The sequence below is a fragment of the Adiantum capillus-veneris genome, chromosome 1, assembly GCF_014529385.1.
Source record: "Adiantum capillus-veneris isolate H3 chromosome 1, ASM1452938v2, whole genome shotgun sequence".
Lineage (NCBI taxonomy): Eukaryota > Viridiplantae > Streptophyta > Polypodiopsida > Polypodiales > Pteridaceae > Adiantum > Adiantum capillus-veneris.
In genome coordinates this window covers 5,119,560-5,128,788 of record NC_140931.1, presented here as the reverse complement: position 1 = coordinate 5,128,788, position 9,229 = coordinate 5,119,560, and positions in this window count along the sequence as shown.

Sequence of the window (9,229 nt, the reverse complement as noted above, 5' to 3'; positions counted from 1 at the left end):
TAGGGATTGGCAAAGGTTAAAGCAGTCCAGGTTGCTTCCCTCTATCAAGCTTTGTCTTTTGGCATACCACACGTTTAGAAACATATACTTGTATGTTTTCTTTCATGGCAGGCCAATAGAAGTATGTTTGTATCTTCTTTAGGGTAGACTGAATCCCTCTATGCCCCGCATAAGGAGAAGCATGAGATTCATACATTACTTTCTCACGTAGTGAGTTAGTAACGCATAGTCTATTGCCATAGAGAAGATAACCATCTTGTAAAGTAAATGGTTCCTCTTTCTTCCCTAATGCAAGGGCTGAAATCACATCTCTAAAATCGGGATCAATAGCATACTCATCTATCATAGAAGATAGATCATTGTGAGTTGCTATGGAAACCGCATTCACTCTCGGCCATCTTGAGAGTGCATCAGGTACTTGATTATGCTTGCCAGCAATGTGAGCAATATTAAAATGAAATTGAAAAAGGAAAATTTCCCACCTCATTTGTTTGTCGGAGAGCTTGGTCTGTGTCATGAAGTACTTAAGGCTTTTGTGATCCGTCCGCAAAATGAAAGGAGTCCCCAATAAATAGTGTTTCCATGAATCTAAGGCATGTAGAATTGCGAGGAGTTCCTTTTCATGTATGCCTAGAGCTTTCTCAATAGGGTCGATCCTTCAACTTTCATAGGCTATGGCATGCCCTTCTTGGAGAAAAACAACTCCAAGGAAATCACCACAAGCGTCACATTATTGGACCTCAAATGGCTTTGCGAGATCTGACAGTGTAAGCCCATGTTAGAGATTAGCTTTTCTTTAAGCTTTTTGAAAGCATTTTTCTCCTTGGCAGACCATGTATACCTAATGTTTTTCCTTGTTAGGTCATGTAATGGTCCCGCGATTTGTGAGAACTTTGCTATGAAGCATCTATAGTATGCACACCTACCTATAAAGCTTCTTAGTTCATGTAGATTTATTGGATTAGGCCATCCTTTTATTAACTCTAGCTTTGATGGATCCATTTGGATGCCATCTTGAGAGATAATGTGACCTAAATAATGAATCTCTTGTAAGAAAAAATCACTTTTCTTTTGATTAATATAAAGAAAAGACTTGAAATATAACCTAGAGGTGCTGCTTGTGTTCGTTTAGTGAGTTAGAGTAGATGATTATATCATCAAAAAACACTCCAGTAAAGGTTCGGTGAGGCCTGAATAGCTTCTCCATAAAGCAGTTGAATGTGGCTGGTGCATTGGTCAAGTCAAAAGGCATGAAAATGTATTCGTAAAGACCAAACGTAGTGCGAAATGCGGACTTTACAATGTCTTGATCAACTATCCTTATTTGATGGTAGCCACTTTTTAGATCAATCCTCCTGAAGTAGGTCGACCCTTGTAGCTTATCAAATAGGTCTTCTACCCATGGAATGGGAAACCTATTTCTGATAGTGATCCTATTTAGTACTCTATAGTCGACACACAAACGATATGTGCCGTCTTTATTTTGCATTAATAACACGGGTGAGCAAAATGGAGATGAGCTAGGCCTAACCATGCCCTTCTCAACTAACTCATGCACTTGTCCTTTAATCTCTTCTTGTTGAGCTTGAGAAACTCTATAAGGAGGTTTATTAGGCGGTGAACTTCCTAGAAGATGTTCAATTGCATGGTCATCATTGCCTCGTTTAGGAGGTGGTTCACAAGGAATGTCGTCAATAAAAACATCTTGAAATCCCCTGAGAAAATTGGATAACTCTAATTCCTTGTGATTGTTTATATTTTCTTTTTCTAAAGAATTAGGTTCAATTTGAGAATCTTTAACAAAAATCATGTACACGGAAATAGAGCTCTTTATTGACTTATTGAAAACTTGCGTATGTACAATGGGTATGGTGTTACCCAGCTCTTTGGCATCTATGTACATATATTTTTACCTAAAGCTAAAGTAGATTTTTCTTTTAGGGAATTTAACATTGGCATCCATGCGATCAAACCATGGTGCCCCTTGGATTACATCCTCATGCTTTGAGATGTAAGTCCCAAAACTTGTCTACATATTTGTGGATAGATTCGTAGGGGGAGAGCTTCAAGCTTCGCCATTCGGTGAGTACTTTGTCTTTGGCATCGATAGCCAAAAATTGCTTCATGATGGAAGCTCTTAAAGCTTTCCATGTTTGTGGAGCTTCACCGTTTACCCGTAGGCTAGACCACCATTGCCTGGTAGACTTTTGAAAATGCATAGCTACATGGCGTAGTCCTGAAGCCCTCATCTCCAAACGCCACATCGAATTGTTGGATAAAGACCAAGATTTTGTTCGTAGCACCAAAGGTTGCATCGTAGATACGGAAAGAGATGTTCTTTCCTCCCTCTTTGAACTTCTTGAGCTTGGATGACCTCTTCCACACGGCATAGGATTTCCTATGGCCTCTTCTTTTTGGTGGTTCAAAAGTTGCACCATCACTTTCTTCAGAGGAGGAAGAATGTGAGGAGGATGGAGAAGAGGGTGACCTCTTTCTCTCGTTTTTCTTCCCTTGTTCCTCCTTGTCTACACCATCACTTTCTTCATAAGAGGAAGAGGATGAAGAAGATGGAGAAGAGGGTGACCTCTTTCTCACTTTTTTCTTCTCTTGTTTTTTGTTGTCCTTCTTTGAATTATGGTGTAGAGAAGTGTGCGGCGGTCTTCTCCGTTTAGGGGGTGTTGGAGAGCGTTTTGCCCGCCGTCTTCGTGGAGCCATCTCCACCGAGATTGTAGGAGACTCACTTCTTTCTCGTTCTTTTGGTGGGGGCTCTTGAGTTCTCCTTTGGGAAGGAGATGTGTTGTCAAGTAGTAGATTTTTGAGTCCTTGGTACGGATCCTCTTCTTCTTCCCAAATCGGAGAGAGGCCTCTTTTGGAAGTCTCACAAGGAGGCTTCCTAGGTACTCTCTCTTCTTGGTGGGGAGTTTGGAGAATCCCATGAGCATGTAGCTGCCATTGCACTTCACTTTGGAGGGTTGGATTGCCCAGAGCTCGTTGAAGCTTAGAAACAAGGTAGTTAACAAGCATAGAGACATCATTAGTAGCCTGCTCATTAGCAAAATCAAAGCTATCAACATTAATTTCACTCTCTTTACTATTGTCAGCCATTCTAACAACTTTTAGGTGTAAAATTTTTTAGGTGTACTTTGGCACTTCAAGCCCTTTAGAAAAGCACTCAAGCTCCTATACATGTGGCTCAAATATCATTAATTGCAAGGAATAGAAGAGAGGGTCTTTCAATACCAAAATAGTACCAGCTCCTGTCAAGCTTCTAATAGCTCAATAGTGGTTAGGCCATAGGCAAGCCCCGTAGGACTCCACTATTAAGACCATAGCTCTTGACGGTGATGACCCATTATCTGCACGAAGCAGACGCACTGCAAGGCTGAAAAATCCCTATTCTACTTACTCAATTGCAATTAATAATGCCAACCATTTATAATTAGCATGAGGACCTCCCTTCTTGAGCAAGAAACGAGAAACCTTGTGCTTTGATACCAACGTAACATTTAATGGTCTAGTAACTTGTGTGTAGCGGAAAATAACATAGACATAGTGAGCATCTCATTAGAATAGATTCCTAATGAGCATAGCAAGAGTGCTTGGATGGAGAGAGAAACAAAAGCATAACACCTAGTTAGATAGGCATGAGCAATACTTCAAAAAGAGAGAGAAATTAAGCTATTGACAACAGTTGAGGACCAGATTTACATGGAGCCGGTCCCCCCTCCAAAAGGCTTTGTATTATAGGTTTCCTCCATCAAGGGAGATATTTTACAATACAATACTTTGTGTTCCTTCAATACCTTGTTGGTGCAATGAAGATGGAAGCTTCAAGCACCATGCTCACACTTATAAAACACAACATCAATTCCCTCACGGTCTCAGACCCAAGACCTCACACACCTTCGAAGATGGTGAGAGCTAGCGGGGTGGTATTGAGAGGAAGAAGGAATCTTTTTACGAGAAAGAAGTATATCTCCTCACATAATCACTCATAATATCTTAGCATAGCTTAGTAATTAGCATGGTGAGGAGATGAGCATGCATTCGAGCTTGGCTCTTGGTTGGATTTGCATCACAAAGCCAAGAGTTGTTGGTGTAGGCCTCCCTTCTCACAAGATTGGAGTAGATGATGAGCTTTCCATTAAAGCTTGAAAAGGAGAGAGAGTCTTCTTTGCTTCACACATGAGATTGTGTGAGTGTGTGTGTGATAATACCTTGCCAAAATCAGCCCCCCCCCCCCTCCTTCGGTCGACCCCTCTTGATTTTGACTCATGTTGGCTGGACCTTGCAAAGCTTAGCCAATGATAATTAAGAAGCATAAGTGATAGCCTTGTGACATGTGTCCCCCTTTTCCCTTTTGTGAGAGTTTTAGGTTATTAATAATGCAATTAGACTCTCATTGGACCCCTTAGTCTTCTGGCCAATAGGAATCAGGCAAGCCATTGGGCTATTGAATGCTCATTGGACCCGTTGCAAAACTGTCCAATAGTTTTCTAGAGAGCTTAATTTCTATTGGTTCTTTTATCAAGCATTTTAAAATGAATTAAACTGAATGTACTCTAGCCTAATTCTCATCGGTCCACCTCTATGGCCATCCAATAGGATTTGAATGCACCTTGGGGGCAACTGGGCTGGGGAGCTAACATGTGTCCCCTATTCCCTTTGTGTAAAGGGAGCCTGCTAGAGTGTGTGTGTGTGTGTGTGTGTTTCTCTCTCATCCCCTACAATTTGGGCTCGCCCCTTCCTATCTAGGGATATGTGAAGACTTTATGGTCTTCACATAAGCATTCAATTTTACCTAGACTCTGACTATTGGACATAACCTTTGAATTTGGAACCTTAGCATTTTGGAAGTCTTAATGGGCTGAACCTTAACGGTCTTTGAAGCCCATTTTTTCACATTGCTCTTTTGCAAATGGTCCCCCCTTTGGATCCCTATTTTCTCTCCTTTGGATCCCTACTGTGACCAGTTTACCAGAGTAACCAATATTCTAGCTTTTTCTCCCCTGGTACTTCCCCATATTAAATGATCAGTTTAACATGAGAAAATCATTTAGGAGAATTAGATATTAGTTATTATGACACATGAGACTCTTGAACACTGACAAAATCTGCACAAACCTGGTTGTACTTGCCTCCCTTGCGCTATCTGCAATCATTGCATCATCAGGACTACCCATCGGGTATGGATGTGTCAACACCAACACTAGGAAACCTACATGCATGTCACCCATAGGCAAAATTGTGCCTCCTGGCACCAACTCATCAGCCTCTAACATGAGCATATGAAAGAACTCCATATCTGTCAGCTTTGTCTGTGTCTCTAGGGAGCAGACCTGCTCTACCTCTACCTGCACAAACTCTGACAAAACCTATTGTGTCTCACTAGAGCACTGCCACTCTATCTTTGTCTCTACAGATTCTATTAGCACATCTTGCATGCTCTATCTCGTGGCATGGTGGAGCTCACCTGCAAAAGAGACACGTCTCATCTCTCGCTCAAAGCATGCCAACAAAAAAATCGAGACTATGTCGTCTCAAACCTCAGACACATGCATAATATATACCAGACCGCTATGGGCTCCTCTAGAAATCACTAATGACCATCAGAGAGTAAACTGTGAATATGCATAAACCATGGCGAGAATCTGGGAAAAAATCGACAGAGTTTCCCCTGAAAACTGAGCGAAAATGCAAAAATCTCACCAAATACGCATGAAATAGATACTCAAGGTCTCAGTAGTAAAATCCACAAATGACATACATAGCAATGCCAAAACCTTGGAAAAATAGCGCACTCTTGACTGAGTGGCTCTATGCACGTATAGTTGTTCAAAAACACCTATAAACCTGCGAACCTACTACCAGCGAGCTATAGCTAGCTCAAATTGTATCGCAAATGCATACATGGCATGAAACTGCACAAGACCGTGCAAAAAAGCTATCTGAAATGATCCACACATTCGTACATGAGCATTACATGTGCTGCATACGCTATACTGCAAAGCTGTGCAACCTGCGAGCAAAACGTTGTGAAACTGGCACACACTAACTCATTGGTTGGTAAACGCGTCAATGAAAAACACTTGCCAAGCGTTGAGCGTGCTCAAGAGAAAAACCCGCTCCGAAATGGGACATCAGAGCCGTATGTGCGGTCGAAGCCAGAAACTAGACAAAACAGTCGAAGTCAAAGCGCCATGGAGACTACGTCGAAGTCGGCGTGCCGCTCTAGTTGGGGCTAGAGGAGAGCCAATGCCACTTTGGCTCCATGGTCGCCTGCTGTGTCGAGGTTGGAAAATCGTCTCGATGCTGTCTTCCTCCGTCGAGCAGAAGTGCGCTAACCGAATAGCCGTCTAATCGGTGTCAAACCAATGTGCCGAGCTAGTCAACGCGAAACCATAGAGGAAGAAGCCAAAACGCCAAGAAAGAACGCTAAAGTTGAGCCACAAAATCAGTGTTGAAAACTGATGCCAATAGCCGATGCTCAAAGCCGTAGAGGAGGAATTTTGAGGACGCCGTAAGGCTTGTCGCCAAAGCCGAGTAGTCAATGCTCAAATCCAATGGCTGATGTCTTCGGAGCCAATCTGCCCCGGATATGCCGATAAGACAAGTCGATGTTGCCTCCCGCCGCCGTCGGACGAGAGTCTCCGCTTCCGAGATGAGGGTGTCGAAGCCCTGTTCTCTCTCTCTCTCTCTCTCTCTCTCTCTCTCTCTCTCTCTCTCTCTCATTCTTCTGTTGAGAGGAACTCCGTTGATCTCTCAAGCTCATCCTATCTCGGGTGGTGTGAGTGTGGTCGAGAGTCCGGGGCCCCGATGGCCGAGGGGGGGATTGGCCGGAACCAGTGCTAAAAAAAAACCTAGGTTTAGTGTAATCCCACCGACAAATTTTGAAATCTACCTCTAAACTTTATTTTTGAAGGTGAGAAAACCTACAAAATTTTGAAAAAATTAGTGTAATTTGGTGTAAAAACCTTCAAATTTTGTCAATTTACCTCTGTTGTTTCACATATGTAGGTTTGCCAAGTTTTTGGAAAAAAGTTTTTTTCGAGCATTGGCCGGAACGGGGGCTTGCACACAAGGTGTGTGTCAAAGATTTTTAAAAATACTTTAATTTCCTGACTCTCTGACGAGCTGCTATTTGTCAAGCTGACGAAATGGCCTGCGTCAACAGTCGACAGTCTGACAAGCAGTCGGATTTGATGAGATGACGAGCACAGCAGGTGTGTGTGTGTGTGCAACACAACACCAAGCAAAAACCGCTCGATTCTGCCCGCTCCTTGTGGCCCAGCCCAAATTTGCCCGCTCTGACTTGCAGTCAGTGCTTTTCTCTCCCAAAAGCTCATTGAGTGTGCGTGTGTGTGTCCACACCACCACACACGTTGGTGCCCCTGCTCGACTGCTTGTCTGTCTGCTACGCGGTGCAAGCCTTCAATTCGCTCCCAATTCCCATGCTCTATACTCGGATTTCCTCTTGACTGTCCGAGTTACTTCAAGCTTTCCAAGCTCTGTCTTCAATTCAATTGTCTTGCCTACACAGCTTCCAAAAGCTCTTTTGTTTCCTCTGTTCCTTCTCGGCTTGCCTTCCTGAGGTTGGAGTTGATTTCCTCTTGATCCTGTTTAGCCAAGGAAACGACAAATTTGGCGCAACAAGCTTCTGCATGGGCCACAGGGTTCAGAATTCCCAGGCCTCCTTGATTCTTCGGCCGAGCAATTGATCCCCAACCGACCCATGGCCATGGCCTGGAGGATTTCGTGTTGTTTTTCCATAAAAACCTTCACTGGTTTTAAGAACTCTTTCGAGTGACACTTAGCAATCTTGAGAAGCGGACTAGTGGAGGCAATATAAAGAAGCATAAAAGCATTTATCACTTTTATCCGACTTGGGAATGGGAGAAGAGCATACTCCCACCTACATTTTTGTTTTGATTTTTTATAGCACCCACTCAAATCTTTGCTTGTGAGTTACATCCACCCCCACGAGGGCTCCCAGATGCCTGAAGTTATTCCCTTTTGTGACAATCTCCCCCGACCAGTCAGAAGGGTCAAATGAGTCATTTTTCGATAGGGAGATCAGCCTTGACTTCTCTATATTACACTGGGACCCCGAAGCTACTGAAAATATTTGTACGATCTCCAGAGCCTTCCTGATGACCTAGGGGCACGCCTTCAAGAAGAGGAGAGAATCGTCTGCAAAAAGTTTTGCTAAGAGTTGGTTGTTTCCTAGCAAATCCAGGCCGTGCAACTCCCCTCATTTCGCACTAGCTTCGAGCTTCATGATTAAAGGATGTGATCCTATGGCGAACAACGGGGGGCCAAAGGGCATCCCAGCTTAATAGACCTTTTGACCTCAAAAGAGCCCACAATTCTATCGTTGAATAGGAGCTCTGACTGGCTCCTAGCTCCTAGTATGTTTACCAGTCGCATAAGCGCGGCCCAAAGCCCAAAGCTTCCATGACGGCTTCTATATATGTCCATGTTATTCTGTCATAAGCCTTATCCAGGTCCAACTGTAGCAATACACACTCTTGCTTTGTGACAGTTGCGTACTCGATGCCCACCATTGCTGCCAAGATGTTATTGTAAATGGACCTTCCTTTGATGAACCCATGCTAATGGGGAGAGATGATCTTGGTTAGTAATGGGGCTAGTCTGAGGGCTACAACTTTAGCAATAATTTTGTAGGCCACCGACATCATCGTTATAGGGCGTCAATGTTTAAGTTGAGAACAATATATCTGTTTGGGGATGGGTTTGATAAGCCCTCTCTTTACACTTATCTCCATCGTCCCTTCGACAATGGCTTTATTGGCCAACCTTGTGATTGGGACCTTGAGATTGTCCCAAAATTCTCTATAGAATTCCACTGTCATCCCATCCCAACCAGGGGACTTTTCCTTGCCAAGGGCTTGCAATGCTAGTGAACATTCGTTCTTGGAAAATGCCCTTTCCAAGAAATTAGCTTCCGAGTGGGGAATCTTCTTCTTGACACTCTGAAGTATGAACCCTCTGGCTTCTATCACTTTTTGGGACTGGATCTCTGGCCGTCCAATGATTTGACTAAGATAGCTCAGCATCATACCAGCCATCTCATCCTGGTTATGAATTGTTGTCCCTTTCTCATCATTGAGCGAGCGGACGTGGCCTCGGCTCCTCTTGATTTTTAAAGGCCTAAAGAAATGCGCTTGATTAGAGGCTTCAGGTTGAATGGAAGTCTCCCTGGAGAGAA